Raw genomic sequence first — 15,875 nt, forward strand, 5'->3', positions numbered from 1 at the left:
TAAATTAGATATGCTCTCAATATGGATAAATTCAACAAATGCAGATATCATAGTGGTATCAAAATCACGGCTAAAAAAATCTATCAAAGACAAAGTGGTTCTGCTCCTATTTCAATGTCAGATGTTTTAATGTTGCCCTGGGGAATTGCGCCTCTAGAGTGGCACCTCTTTTTTGTGGAGTTCCCCAGGGGTCCATTTTAGGTCCACTTCTTTTTAATCTATATATTTTACCTTTGGTAGCCACTTTTAGAAAATTTCGGGTAAATTTTCATCTCTACGCTGACGATTGTCAGCTTTATATGGCCCTAAAATCTGCTGACCCTGTGCAACCACTGACTGACTGCCTGAGTGAAGTCAGGTCCTGGCTCTCAGCTAAGTTTCTCTATCTTAACCGCTCCAAACTGGAGGCTATTCTCTTTGCCCCATGCTCCCCCTCTGCTGTGGAGCCATCTCTGCCCCCGCCATTGTCGGATTTGGTGAAGCCGACAATTACAAATTTGGGGGTCACTCTGGACGCTTTTTTAAAAATGGATGCACAGATAAATCAGGTAGTCAAGTCGTGTTTCTTTCATCTTTGCCGGCTGGCCAAACTAAAATCTGTCCTGAACAAAAAAGATCTTCAGTCAGTTGTTCATGCTTTTGTAACGTCACGTCTGAACTATGCCAACTCTCTCTTACACGGTATTCCCTGCTCTTCAGTGGTACGCCTCCAATTGGTTCAGAATGCTGTCGCAAGGTTTCTTACGGGGATAGACCGACAGAAGCATATCACCCCTGTTTTGGCAAATTTACACTGGCTTCCAGTTCGGTTTCGTATTAAGTTCAAAATTCTCCTGTTGGTTTACCAATCTATTCATGAAATGGCCCCCTCTTATTTGGCACATCTTTTGAGTCCCTATGTTCCGGCGCGAACCCTGAGGTCCTCTGACCACCACCTTCTGCTTGCCGTTCCTGCCCGCTATATGGCCTGTGGCGAACGTGCTTTTTCAGTTTGTGCGCCTAAACTTTGGAAGCAACTCCCCCTGACGGTCCGACTTACCCCCTCCCTTCCCACTTTTAAAGTACGTTTGAAGACTTATTTTTATTCCCTGGCCTTCCCGGCTGAGACTGTTTAACCCTTGTGCTTTCCTGTTTTTTTTTTTTTGTTACTGTAGTTTTTATTTGTTTTATCTATTTTATGTTGCTGTATCTAGTTTGGTGACGTATTGTCGTGTACAGCACTTTGGTTGGCGTTGTCGCCGTTTAAATGTGCTTTATAAATAAAGGTTGATGATGATCAATCAATCAATCAAAGCTTTATTTATACAGTAAAGCGCCTTCCACGTCCCTGTCGGGAAGCACATGATGATGACAATGAATACGTTTACATGCAGCCAATATCCGGGTTATGATCGGATTAAGGTCGGGATTCGGGTTTCTGAGTTGATCAGAATAACCTGTTTACAAGCATAAATAGAAAGAGTTACCCCCAACTTGCATAACCCGATATAAATGCGGACGTTGGGGTAGTGTCAGGACGTATGGACTACGTCCAGACGCAATATGCGTCATTTCCGGTTCTTCTTGTTCCGGTATCCGTGAAAACAACAACATGTTTCCCAGTTCGGAAGAGACAGCGTCCGTGTTTGTTTGCGCTTTAGTTTCCTCGGCACTCCAAAAGTGTGGTGCTGTGCCGCGACTCGCCATGTTGCTCCCAACTTGTTGTTTACTTCCGGTGTTCTGGCGCATACAAGACGACTCGCTACTCAAAAGACCAAGATTCCTTGCGAACAGAGCATGCGCAGAACACACGCTTTGATGGGGATATCCCGATATGCGTTTACACGACCAAACATTCGGGTTAGAAAAGAGTTACCCCGGTGTAGTAACCGGGTTTTTAAAAACCCAGTTATGAGCATATCCGGGTTTTTGGTGGTTTTTACATGGACCTGCGGAACCGGGTTATTGTGAATATTCGGGTTTTAAAAGGGTTACTGGCTGCATGTAAACACACTCAATGACATCAATATTGATGGTTAGAATGTTTTTCTTGCGGATAGAGAGAAAAAAGGGGGAGGGGTGGCGATGTATATCAAGCACTGTTTTACAACTGATGTAATTTTATCAAAATCTGTGAGCAAGGAACTGGAATTTCTAGCCGTTGATGTCAAAATATCTAAAGATCAGCACATCATGGTGGAGGGTAGTTATAGTCTAGACTTCCATCGGCTTCTAATAATTCATTGTCTATTTTGATAATTTTTTTGTCTCAGTTAAAATACAATGAAATACTGATTGTTGGTGACTTAAATTATGATTGGCTCACATCTGCTTCTGATGCACTGAAAAATCAATGTCATCTTTTAAATCTTACTCAGCTGATTGAATTTCCCATGAGAATCAACTCAAAATCTGTTGAAAAATCAACACTCATTGATCTAGCTGCATTAACAAATATGCCATTTAAATTTGTAGCGACTGGCATTTTTCCAAATGATATGAGTGACCATTGTGCAATAGCAGTCGTACGGGACACAAAAGTTCCTAAAAGCAAACCAGGCATGGTAATTAAACGCAATATGTAGATATTTTCTGAGCAAGCTTTTTTGTATGATCTTTACTGTTTCCCTTGGGATAGAATAGCTTTATTTCAGGATGTGGAACTAGCTTGGAATTATTTTCTCCAAAGCTTTACTAATATTATGAATAAAAATGCCCCCTTCAAAAAATTTAGGGTAAAGGGTCGTGAAAATCCCTGGTTTACAAATGAATTATCAGAGTTGCTTTAGGAACGAAATGTGGTATGGGACAGGGCACAGAAGTCAAAATGCCCTAGGGACTGGCTTCTAGTTAAGCAATTTAGAAATAAATGTACTTTGCTCTTACGAAAGACAAAATCAAATTTCTATCTGAACAAGTTAACTGAAAATTTAGCTAATCCTAAAAAGTTTTGGAAAGAAATCAAAGCACTATCCTCATCAAAGAACTGTACTCAATTGCCTTCACATATACAGGTGGAAGGCAAAAATATTAGTGATAAATCGGAAATGCTAAATTTGTTAAGTGCACATTTTGTGACATCTGGCTCATTGTGTCATACACATAAGCACCAGTAAACCTGCAGTCTGAGAGTGAAGTGCTCGGTTAGGAACATGTGGAACAATCAGGTGACTGATCACTGATGTATGATGGAGCTTGATTATTTAGAGCTTTATATGTGAGAAGAAGGATCTTAAAATATATTCTGAATTTGACAGGTAGCCAATGTAGGGAAGCTAAGACTGGAGAGATAGGATCTCTCTTTTTAATTCTCATCAGAACTCTAGCTGCAGCATTTTGGACAAGCTGAAGACTTTTAACTACATTCTGTGGACTTCCAGAGAGTAATGAATTACAGTAATCCAGCCTTGATGTAATAAATGCATGAACTAGCTTTTCAGCATCACTCCTGGAAAGGATGTCTCCGTCTTGAGCCGGGGTGAGTACTCCTCTCATTAAACTATCTGTGAGTGTGTGTTTTCCAGGAGAGGGAGAAGGCGAGGCTCCAGCTGTACCTGATCAGCAATCAGCAGGTCTGTTACTTAAGGTGGATGGAGAACTCTGTCATGATTGCAGGAAGCTTCCTGACCCACATGAAAGAATCACCACAAGGCAGGAGGTAAGAAAATATGAATTTGATTTTATTAAATGAAAAAATAATAATAACGAAGGACGCAGCTCCAAACGGGTGCTGGAAAAGCCAACGGGAACTAAGGGCGAACTTAGACGAAGCGGAAACCGGGTCGGGGTCTAAAAATAAAAACAAACACACGGAGGTTAAACCAGGAACAAGACAGCCAGAAACAATAGAGGGAAGGGAGGTCTTACGGAGACAGAACAGTGGATGAATCTGAGGAGAGGGTAGGTCAGGTCTGGTCGATGGAGAATTAGGTTGAGCTGGATGGATGTGGTTGACGAATATCCAGAGCAGGTGAACGGCGGAGAGCAGATGACCAGGGGAGAATGAGTGGCGAGGCTGAGGTACACACTCCAGGACAGAAGAGAACTCAGGCTGAGACTTGGTAGTAGAACTGGGGGAGGCAGGACAGGTAATTAAACAGGACAAGCAGAGCAAGATTGCAAAAATTGTACAATTTCAGGACAAGGCTGGAAGTATCAGGTGAGAGTATCAACCGGCGCTGGAGTGTGGACACGCCACTCCTTAAATCCCCTTGCCTTGCTGATGGGAAATCAGCAGCAGCTGAGGCTCTCCGACACGCCCACCTGCAATTAGACTCAGAGGGAGAAACAGCAGACTCATGACAAACACAGGTTGACGCCTGATGATTGCTACTGTTTGGTAGTTTCCAGCCTTTCGTCTCGATCTCAGGTTTTTGGTATTCGTGTGTTTTGTATCTCGTGTGATTTTTTTTTTTATCTTGCTCACTTGCCTCAGGTCTCAGCACTTAAGGATTCACCATCCACTACTCCATAGGACTCCGGAATCTCTCTGCCATGTTCCTCCATCTCTCCTGACCAACCCGCTCTCTCGCCATGCTCCCTCTCCGTTCCTGGAACCCTAATCCACCCCGGCTCGATACCTCCCCCTCAGCCTTTAAGGCCCTTCCAATCAGTAAGTCTCTGCACTGCAACATCCTGTAATGACTTGCCTCCCAGGACTCACCTGATTCTGCTCTCCCACCCAGGTGCTGTGATCCCTCAGCTCCTGACCACTGGAATTCTCAGTGCGCTGTAGGTTATCGTTTGTCCAAAAATGAATCTTATTTTTTCTATCATTCTGTGTTCGTGGTTGATTGTGCATGTCTTGGGTTAGATTCATCCCTCAAAACATGACAGCTTCTAATCTTGGCAATATTCCGAAGGTGGAAAAAGGAAATCCTACAAACCTGTTTAACGTGGGATTTGAATGACATGTCCTGGTCAAAGATAACACCAAGGTGCCTTGCTTTGTTCTCGGAGACTAATTTAATGCCATTCAGGTCAGGTGATTGACTAAGCAATTTCCTTTTATGAATTTCAGGTCCAAAGATGATAAATTCAGTCTTGTCTTGATTTAAAAGCAAAAAGTTTAGAGTCATCCAATTTTTTATGTTTTCAAGACAAGCCTGTAATCTACCCAACCGATTAGGTTCATCAGGGTAAATGGATAAATATAACTGAGAATCATCAGCATAACAGTTAAAGTTTATCCCATGCTGTCTAATGATTTTACCAATTGGGAGCATATATAGTAAAAAGAATTGGTCCAAGCACTGAACTCTGTGGTACTCCACAAGTAACCCTGGGGTATGAAGAAGATTTGTCATGTACATGTACAAAATGAAATCTCTCAGACAGGTAGAATTTAAACCAGCCTAGCGCTGTTCCTTTGATCCCTACAACATGTTCAAGCCTTTGTAAAAGAACATTGTGATCTACTGTATCAAAAGCAGCACTGAGATCTAACAAGGCTAGAACAGACACAAGATTCTTGTCTGAGGCCATGAGAATATAATTTGTTACAAGGGCGTGTTTTTATTGTCACAAAAAGGGGCATGTGATTTGTGTTATCAACTCAAACAGAAAAATGGGAACAGTCCTAAAAACAAAAAAGTGGCTTTTGTTAAAAGTTCCCCTGCCTCCTTTCCAGTCAGTCACACTGGGTAGAAAGACATTTCTGATTCATGCTTTGAACCCTTCACCTTTATGGGACATGTTTCTCTACTTGAGGTCCCGGATCAGAAAGTGTCAGTAAAAATACTGAGGGATACTGGAGCTTCCCAGACCCTCATCTGTAAAAGAGTGTTGCTCTTCTCTGATGCTAGTTCTGCAGAGTTTTCTGTGCTATTAAAAGGCATCGAGCTGGGAGCTCTACCCAGCCCTGTGCATAAGATTCAGCTAAATAGTCCAGTTATAAGTGGTGATGTGCATGTGGCCCTTTGTGAGGAGCTGCCGATTAAAGGCATAGATGTGTTGCTGGGAAATGATTTAGCTGGTGGAAAAGTCATCCCTACTCCAGAACTTGTAGAGGTTCCTGTTTTGCACGAACCTGTTATTTTCCCAGTGTGTGTTGTGACCTGGTCCCAGAAAAAAGGACCTGATAACTCAGACATCACCTTGGAAAACACTTTGTTGCAACCTCTCCTTTATGAGATAAAAATAGCAGAGGAGAGCCCCGACTCTGATGATAGAGTGAATCAAGAAAAGTCTGACTCCAGAGATTGTCCCGCGTTCTCGGACACCCTTTCCTCCGCCCAAAAGGAGGATGAAAGTTTGAAGAATTTATTTGAACAGGTGGACCCTACCGCTGAGATTCAGCCGGGTCAGAGTCGGTACCAATTAGAAAATGGAATATTGTTCCGGTGTTGGTCCCTGCCTTCTGCTCAAGGGGCAGAATGGGGAATGATTAAACAGATCGTTGTGCCTACTCCGTTCAGAGGTAAAGTCATCTCTTTAGCCCATGAAAGTGACTGGTCAGGTCATTTAGGAATCAACAAGATGTATAATTTACTGATACAACATTTCATTTGGCCCGATATGAAAAAGCAAGTAGCTGAATACTGCAAGAGTTTCCATGTGTGTCAGATGGTTGGAAAACCTAACCAGAAGATACGTCCTGTACCTCTGTCTCTTGTGCCTGTGGTTACCACTTTGTTTGAGCATATAGTGGTTGATTGTGTGGGACCACTTCCTGTTACCAAATCGGGAAAAAGGTTTCTATTGACGATCATGTGTTCCTCCACCAGGTTTCCAGAAGCCACGCCCTTGTCATCAATAACCACTAGGTCGTTACAAAAGCCTTAACTGGTTACTTCTCTGTGTACGGTCTTCTGAAGGTTTTACAAACCGACCAAGGCACAAATTTTAGATCTCGGCTCTTTAAAAAAGGTTCAGAGAATCTAGGCATTAGACATGTCACGTCTTCAGCCTATCATCCAGAAAGCCAAGGTGTTTTAGAACGTTGGCACCAAACTTTGAAGTCAATACTTAAGAAATACTGTCTTTCTACTGATCGCACTTGGGACGAGGGAGTTACCTTTGTTCTTTTTGCAGCCCATGATGTGGTTCAGGAGTCCTTGGGGTTCAGTCCTTCACAATTGGTCTTTGGCCACACCCCCAGAGGGCCCCTTAAAGCCTTAAAAGAACGGTTTCTTTGGTCTGCCCCCAGAGGGGGTGAAACGGTTAATAGGTATGTTGCTTCGTTTGAAGCCCGATTAAGAAACGCCAACCGTATAGCACAGGAGCATTTACACCAAGCTAAATGTAACATGAAAGTACAGTATGACAGAAAAGCAAAACCTAGAAGCTTCGCTGTGGGAGACCTAGTAGTAATGCTGAAACCCATGTGTGTGTCGTCTCTCTCACCCAGATTTGAGGGACCCTTCAAGGTCCTAACTAAAGTTAATGATCACAACTATGTGATAAAAACCCCCTTTAGGAGGCGCAAGACTCAACTATGTCATGTTAACATGCTGAAACTCTATAAGCACAGAGTGGAGACCAATCCAGTGGTGTGTGTACCTGTGGTCCACTCTGAGGCCTTCTCTCCTGAGCTTTCCGATGACTCCAGTCAGGGTCCTGTTCAGCCTATTAGTCCACGGCTGTCAAACTCTGAATCTCTTAAAGAGCTTCCATGAACCCTCCAACATTTCTCTTCTGATATGAGAAGAGCTGACTAATCGTGTTACTAACCATCTCGAACGTTTCACTGACGTACCTTCCCGAACCCCTCTGGCAGTGCATGATGTGGAGCTTGTGGATCCACGTCCGATTAAACAACACCCCTATAGAGCTAGGCCTCTCAAGAGAAGAGCAATAAATGAAGAAACTGGTTATTTAATTAAGAATGGGTTGGCAGTGGCCAGTAAGAGTCCTTGGAGTTCTCCCTGTCTTTTGGAGAACAAGCCTGATAGCACCTTTCGTTTTGTTACTGACTTTCGTAAGGTTAATGCGGTAATGGTGCCTGATTCTTTTCCCCTACCCAGGGTGGATGACTGTGTGGACAGCGTAGGTGCTGCAACTTTCGTTTCTCGGTTGGACCTTTTAAAAGGTTATTGGCAAGTGCCTTTAACTTCTCGAGCGTCTGAGATCTCTGCGTTTGTGACTCCTGATAACTTTCTCCATTACACTGTTCTCCCGTTTGTCATGAGAAATGCCCCGCCACATTTCATTGACTCATTAACTCTGTGTTGTCTGATCTTCCTCATTGTAGCGCCTACTTAGATGACAACATCATATACACTTCCACCTGGCCCGAGCGTCCGAGTACACTACGTGAGGTATTTGACCGACTAGAACAAGCACAACTCACACTAAATCTGGTGAAATGTGAGTTCGTCAAGGCAACAGTAAACTATTTGGGGAAGGAGGTAGGTCATGGTCAGGTTAAAGTATTACAAGACAAAATGCGTGCTATGTCATCTGTTGGGAAAAAACTGATATTTTACTGTTAATAATGTCTTTAATGGTTTGACATCTGGAGGTTAAACGAAGGTTCATTGTTTATCCACTTCTATTCCTCCAACAGGGAGGGCTGACCTTGCACTCAGTACCATAACTTATCAGTAGTACTCTGGGTTATGGGCCAGACAGCTCTGTTGTTGTAAAACCTGCACCTGGTGTGCCTTCCTCCCTGAGAGGCTCTGAGAACCTCTCCATGTGTGTAAATGTGTGTGCGTTTACCATTTTGTGTGTCCTTAATAAATGCTTTCTGAGGGTTCTGTCTGATGAGAGCGAATTGACTACCGACTCGTGTGTATCATTGATCTCTCTCCACTTTACAAAGTGTAAATTGTTTATTGTTGGTCAAGTATTGGTATGGGTTAATTGATTGGCTTATTAATATAACCCCTGCGTGTTGAACTTTCCCTAAGGTAACCCTGGATGGGAAATAAAATTACCTAACATCATCTTTCCCTGTTCCTTCGACACGAAGAGAACTACGTTTCCTAGGAATGGTTGGTTATTACCGAGGGTTCTGCAGGAACTTCTCTACTGTAGCCAAACCTCTGACTGATTTACTGAGCACTAAGACTAAGTTCCTGTGGACTCCTGAAAGTCAGCTAGCCTTTGAGGATATGAGGAATCTCATGTGTTGTGCTCCTATCCTTGCAGCTCCGGACCTGGCTAAGCCATTTAAGCTGGAGGTAGATGCTAGCGCTGTGGGGGCTGGTGGTGTGCTACTACAGAAGGACCAGGATGGGATTGACCACACCGTGGGGTATTTCTCTAGGAAGTTCAACAAATAACAGATTAACTACTCCACGATCGAGAAGGAGACTCTGGCCCTCATTTTAGCATTACAACATGTAACATGTTTATGTTGGCTCTTCTTCCTCCCCCACCATCGTTTACACTGACCATAACCCCTTAGTTTTTCTCCAGCGCATGTTTAATCACAACCAGAGACTGATGCGATGGGCCCTGCTTCTCCAGGAGTTTCCCATCGAAATCCACCACAAAAGTGGTGCAGATAACGTCCTTGCAGATGGACTGTTGCGTAGATGTTCGGATCTTGGAATCCCTTGAGGGTCTCCCTGGTAGGCTGTAGAGACTCCCCCTCTTTAGGACGAGTCTGTTTGTTGTTTTTTATAGTGTTGCGGCAAGGAGGTTAGTGTTGTCTGGTTCTTCCAGACATCTCTGGAACACTCAGTAGTGCTAGGGATCAGCACCAGCTGATAATTTCTGTTTAATCCGCCCGCCTCTAGGTCCGCATGAAGACCAGGGATGACTTAGTAAGCTCCCTGTTATGTAGTAAGCAGGAGCCCTCATGTTGACATGGATTCCGTTGTTTAGTGTTGAACAACAAAAAGAATAGAAATCAGTTTTGAATGTATGAGGTTTTAACTGTTTTCTCCTTTTTTTTCTTGAGGAGGGGGCTGTTACGAATACTGGGCTCCCACATCTTGAATGGCCCAGTTCTGCTCCCTCCATGCCGTTCAGGACCTTGGACAGGTCCTCCGTCAGGCTGGCCTCCACCTCTGCCTGCCTTCAGTGTCCCAGCTGCAAGCCATCAGCTAATGAGGACTGATGGGTTAAAGGACTGCAGCTTTCAGTTCTCTGGGAGAGAACCACAGCCTAAACACCTGTTCTTCTCTCCTCTGTCCTGGGATCATTTGGTAGTAAATGGTTTCGCGTGTTGATAAATTTGGATAAGAACATTGGTAAATTCAGTGTTTAGGATAGAAAGCTCTTTTGTTAAATCCTTTGGTAATTAATAGCCGTTTTTCATTTAGTGATCCTTTTCATCTGCTCTAGAGCTTGAATTTCAGTTTCCTTTTTCAGCCCTAGAGCTCGCTTTAGTTTTGTTAGACAGAATATATTTAGGATAATTATAGCCATCGAGATTTGTTTTAGTTATTTAGCTCTGGCATTTTCGTTTAATAAAGACATTCTTGTGTTTTCTTCCCTGAGGCCTTTTGCCTCAGGTGTTTTGAGTTTTCTCCGTCACCTTCGTTTAGTTAGATTAGAGTGCATTTTCATTTAGTCATTTTATTCCGGTCAAGGACTGAGTATTTGTGTTAACCCCTTTGTTAATAAAATACATTTTATTTACGCTCCTCCTTTCTCCACACCAGTTCTTGCGTTACCCCTCTACCACAACACTTATCATCAGGGTTTGTAACATGCAGCTACGCTCTCAATGGCCCAAAGAACCATTCTGCTCCACTATCATGGTAGGGAGGAAGGCCAGGAGGCGAGGGCACTGGCAGGGATGGAGGCCCCCAACCAGGTACTACCGCACTGAAGTGGCACCCTGCCAAACACTGGTCTGCCTTTCAGGGAGACTGAACAGACTGTTCAAGAACTGTTCCAATGCAGCTGCAAAGGACTAAGCAAGGAGCAGAGTGAACCACTTCAAGGTCTGCTGGAGGACTTTATGGATATTTTTGCTGCCAGGAATGAGGAGTGTTCCCGCACCAGCCTGGTCCAGCATGTGTCACGGTTTGCCTCCACCTACTGGTGAGGTGTGTCAGCTCTGTGTTTACAGGTGGGTGTGGCATCCGTCACAGCTGTTGGGAGTTTCCACTAATCGGAGGTTCAGTGGATTTAAGGAGTGGTGTGACTCAACCCCAGTGCCGGTTGATGCTCTCATATGGGTAGCATCTAGCCTAGAATCTGTCTTTGGTTCCCGTGATCCTGGTCTAATGATTTTTGTGTATCCTGTCCTAGTATCCTGTTCTGCACCACCTACCTTGCCTGGAGTTGTCTCACGTCCTGCCATTCAAGGATCCTCTGGCCTCCTTTCTCCAAACCTGCCTGCCTGCCCACGCTCAGAACCACCTCACCCGTTCCAGCCTCTCCCAGTTCGCCTCCGCTCAAATCCTGGCTTCAGACCGTAAGAACTTTCAGATATGGATTCATATTCTCCTGGTTTTCTGGTTCTGGCCTCGCTCACCTTTTTTGTCTTCATGGATTCCAGTTCCATCCTGTTCCTGTTGTTGAGGGTCTGCCCTCATGAGGAAATTACTATGCAGTAATTTCTCCAAAAGACTGTGTCATCTGCGCTCTGAAAAGCAGATATTAAAAGTCAGCGCCAGCAACAACTTCATTTCCCATTAGCCTTTGCACCCGGAAGCAGCGTGATGACGTCACCAAAGCGGAGCACAGGTTTCTGCGCATGTGCTGACCCACACAGAGTCAGCCCGCCAGACAGTGAAAAGCTATAAATCCCAGCGAAAAACAAAACTTATGGTCTTTTGTCCAGTTCAACTGGCGTTGAAAGACGCACCCATTTGCTATCTCCGGACAACGTGTGCACGAGGCCTGGCGGCTGAATTGGACGGAGTGAGCCGCGGAAAACCATCAAATCAATGGAGAACGCCGATTGAACATCTGAGGGACGCCTCGCTGTTTCGTTTGTTCAAAGTTTTTTTCTCTCTCACTTTCTCTTCCGTTCTCTCTAGTAAGTCCAGAATAAGCAATCACACCACTCGAATTGCTTTAATGTACCAACGGCTTTCTCTATTTCTCGTACCAAAAACGCCATCGGATCATCTTGAAGTAAGGTCTTTTCTTTCAGTGTAATATCTAAAGTTTTATGCTGTGGCCAGGCTGACAAACTATTAGGTATCTCATTTATGATTGATCTATTTTGTTTATTGACCTTTGTGAAGCGGTTCTGAAGTTTTTAAGTTTACTGTGATTGAGTTAAAGGAAAGCTAAACCTTTGTGCCTGTATCTGAGAGGAAATACAGACACACATACACATCACTGAGGGTCTGCGCTAAACACACCCCTCCCCACACAGGCTGGTCTGATTTGCTCCAGCCACCAGCCATCTTCACATCATCTCAGCTTACACACACACACACACACACACACACACACACTCCTTGCTCCCTCAAACAAAAGGGAGTCAGCCATCTCGTTCCAAATACCTCCATCATGAGATTTCACCACCTCAGATTATTTTACATTATCATTTCATTGTTCATGACTTGTTTAATTGTTGTTGATAAAATAGGTTGGTTGATATTGATTTAACGCTTCAGAAGGAGCTGAAGTGAATATATTAGTTAATAAATGTATTGCCAATTCAGTTTTGTTTCAAGTGAATTTGTTAGTGTGAAATGAAATTAACGGCAGCTCGTTGAGATCTCACGGAAAGTTTAGACTAGATTAATAAGAGGTGTGGATTCATTGTTCCCCTGTTAAAAAAGGGGTGGTGCCCCGTGGATATTCTAATATCCTAATTAATAAGTCGGTAAATATTTCCATATTTACGAATTTCTTGATGAATCCAAAAAGTAAGTACAAGCTTACAAATTATTCGTGCCCAATAATCACAACACTGTTTTCAGAAGCAGCGCCCTTAGTTCTAGTTTTCTTTTCTCCTTTAAAATAAAACACTTGTATTTTTATTTACCTCTTCTCGTGTGGTTCTTCATGTCCTGGGTGAAGCACATTAACCACAACATGACAGCATAACATTGACACTGGTGGGGCAGTACCCATCCGCCTGCGTCCCTGTCATTTGCCTTTGTCAAGGCGGGCTGCGACGGAAAAGAAGATTAAAGAGATGCTGGAGACTGATGTGATAGAGCCATCAAACAGCCCCTGGGCAGCACCGGTGGTCCTGGTGGGAAATAAGGACAAAGGCTGGAGGTTCTATGTGGATTATCAGTGGCTAAATGATGTCACCTAGAAAGACTCCTATCCTCTTCCACGTATTGATGACACCACTGACTGTGTTGCAGGGTCAGAGTGGTTCAGCACGCTGGTCCTTCGCAGTGGCTACTGGCAAGTGGAGCTGGCCCAAAAAGCCCACCCTAAGACCACATTTACCATCGGGCAGGGACTATGGCAGTTTAAGGAAATGCCATTTGGTCTCTGCAATGCGCCAGCCACATTCGAGCGCCTGATGGAAAAGGCTGACGAAGCCGCTGTGTCATCTACTTGGACTATCTCCTGGTACATGCACCCAACTTTACAGCTGCACTTGCAAACCTCAAGGAGGTGTTTGAGGCTATCCGCAGAGACCAGATTCCTGGGCCACATCATCAGCATGGCTGGAGTATCGACGGACCCAGACAAAGTCAAGGCGCTGGGAGATTGGCCAGAGCCACGTGATGATGGTGAGCTACGTAGCTTCCTGGGGTCGGCCTCCTACTACCGTAGGTTTGTTAAAGACTTTGTCACCATCGCTAGCCCCCTGCACGAACTGACTCGGAAAGGGCAGACATTCCCCTGGGATGTAGACTGTGCCGCTGTATTTGCAACACTCAGGGCTAAACTTGTCGAGGCCCCAGTGTTGCACTACCCCGATCCAAACTTGCCCTTCATTGTGGACACTGATGCCAGTAACAGAGGACTTGGGGTGGTTCTTTCCCAGGAAGGGAAGGATGGTGAGCGGGCAATTGTCTATTATAGCCGCACCCTCAGCCGACCTGAAAGGAACTATTGTGTCACTCGGCGGGAACTGTTCTCTGTTATCTAGGTTTGACATTTCCGCCACTACCTCTATGGGAGGAGGTTCCTCCTGCAGGCACCGGCCACACAGCTAGACATCCTTCAGCTGCTGGTTCCTCGATACCTGTGGCCCAAGGTGCTCCGGATGGTCCACGGCTCGGTGGGCGCAGGCCACTTTAGGGTGGCTAAAATGCTGCAGAGCCAGATTCTACTGGTCTGGTTGTCACCAGGATGTGGAACCTTATGTTCGCTGCTGTGATGCCTGCACAGCCAAGAAAGGTCCAACCCAGTGCTCACATGCCCCTTGCAGTTGTAGCAGTTACTAGAGTGGGTTTACTTCCTGTTACCCACGAGTGCTAAGTGGCATATTCAAGAAAAGTAGTTTGAGTGAACCATGAGTGAGAAGGTGATGTCTGCTCAAGACCTGACCCTGACAGCTAATAATAAAAGTGGTTCTGCTAACATTTCCTGGATTCTACTTGTTAAACGTTGCTCTTGATGTGTGCAGTGAGGTCACTTATTTGGGCCATGTTATTGATGATGACTTATCTCATGACAAGGATATTTTACGACAGCGGAGGAAGCTGTACGCCCAGGCAAATATACTTGGGACAAAGTTGGGTATATGCTCCATACCAGTGGAAATTTTACTTTTTAATGTGCACTGTACATCAATGTACACTACCCACCTGTGGTGTACATACTGTATAAGCAAAGTAGTATTAAAAAACTAACGGTGGCTTATAATGTCAGCATGAGAATATTGCTGAAATACTCAAGGAGCTCCAGTGCGAGTCACATGTTTGTCAGTGTTGGGGTGCCAACCTGCTCTTTTGTCTTAAGGAATATTATGTATGGTGTATGACCTTGTCCCATCGTGGCTAAATTTGAACATTTTAAGCAGAAGGATCTTGTTAAAAGTCACGGAAGAGAGCTCAAAGGAAAAGACTTTAGTGTAAATGACCAGTTCCCTAAGGAAATTCTGGACTGGCGCCGAGTCCTCTTTCCGCTGCGCAAAAAGTTTATCCAGGATGGGAAGAGGGCTGTCATCTCGTTGGATAAGCTTTATGTGGATAGCAAACTTTGTAAGGAGCGAGGAGTGACTGACTGGCTGTATTAGCCCAACATCAGGTCACACATTTATTATTCTTATCAGGATTCGCTGGGTTTGAGAACGTCAGCTAAATAAATAGCTGCTAGATCCGTATTCTAGATGATTTCACCTGTTCATCACCACCTCACACCCCATCACCTTTTCTTTTTAGGTCTTTCTTCTTCTTTAACCTGTATAATTCTTTCCTTTCCTCTCTTTACCCGCTTCTGTACCTTTACACCTGTATGGCACAACCACACAACTTTCCAACACTGTGTCAGACTCGAGACACACACACACACACACACACACACACACACACACACACACACACACACACACACACACACACACACACACACACACACACACTATCATACTTTATGCGTCAAATAATACAACCACAAACACTGCTGGATCTTTATTATTATTATTATTTTTCTTATCTACTTTTCTGTTATTTATTAACATACTATTTTATACATTTAGTTACTTATTCCATCTTATTCACGTGAAGGCGTCATATTGTAGCTACTCACACACACATCTATGGGTGAACTAAGATTTGTCTCATGGAACGTACATGAAGCTGGCTCCAGAGATACAAGATTAAAGATTTTTGATCAGCTAAAGAGAGTGCAAGCAGACATAATATTATTACAAGAGACTCACAGATCTGCCACATCTGCAGATGAACTTAAAACACCTGAGTTTCCCAGCATGTTCTCTGCCTGTTATAACTCTAGGCAAAGAGGTGTAGCTATTTTATTACACAAAAACATCAATTTCACAGTACTGGACACAGTTTCTGATTCAGAGGGTAGATTTATAATGTTAAAAATATCTGTACAGAACCAAAGCTTATGTACTGTCAGCATATACTGTCCAAATATTGATGACCCTTCACTCTTTC

At 44.0% G+C, this 15,875-nt stretch overlaps 2 long non-coding RNA genes across 2 annotated transcripts; one reads left to right on the forward strand and one right to left on the reverse strand.

Annotated features, from left to right (window-relative positions):
- The first annotated feature begins 1,105 nt into the window (after positions 1-1,105).
- Positions 1,106-6,384, forward strand: LOC107373038 (uncharacterized). Its single transcript, XR_011515936.1, has 3 exons — positions 1,106-3,637; positions 4,415-4,591; positions 4,665-6,384. It is a non-coding gene; the product is annotated as an uncharacterized lncRNA (long non-coding RNA).
- On the reverse strand, positions 3,639-4,427 carry LOC107373037 (uncharacterized). Its single transcript, XR_001571166.3, has 2 exons — positions 3,847-4,427; positions 3,639-3,768 (listed from the first exon to the last, which is right to left on the reverse strand). It is a non-coding gene; the product is annotated as an uncharacterized lncRNA (long non-coding RNA).
- Positions 6,385-15,875: the final 9,491 nt, after the last annotated feature.

This window comes from Nothobranchius furzeri, chromosome 13, assembly GCF_043380555.1.
Source record: "Nothobranchius furzeri strain GRZ-AD chromosome 13, NfurGRZ-RIMD1, whole genome shotgun sequence".
Classification (NCBI taxonomy): domain Eukaryota; kingdom Metazoa; phylum Chordata; class Actinopteri; order Cyprinodontiformes; family Nothobranchiidae; genus Nothobranchius; species Nothobranchius furzeri.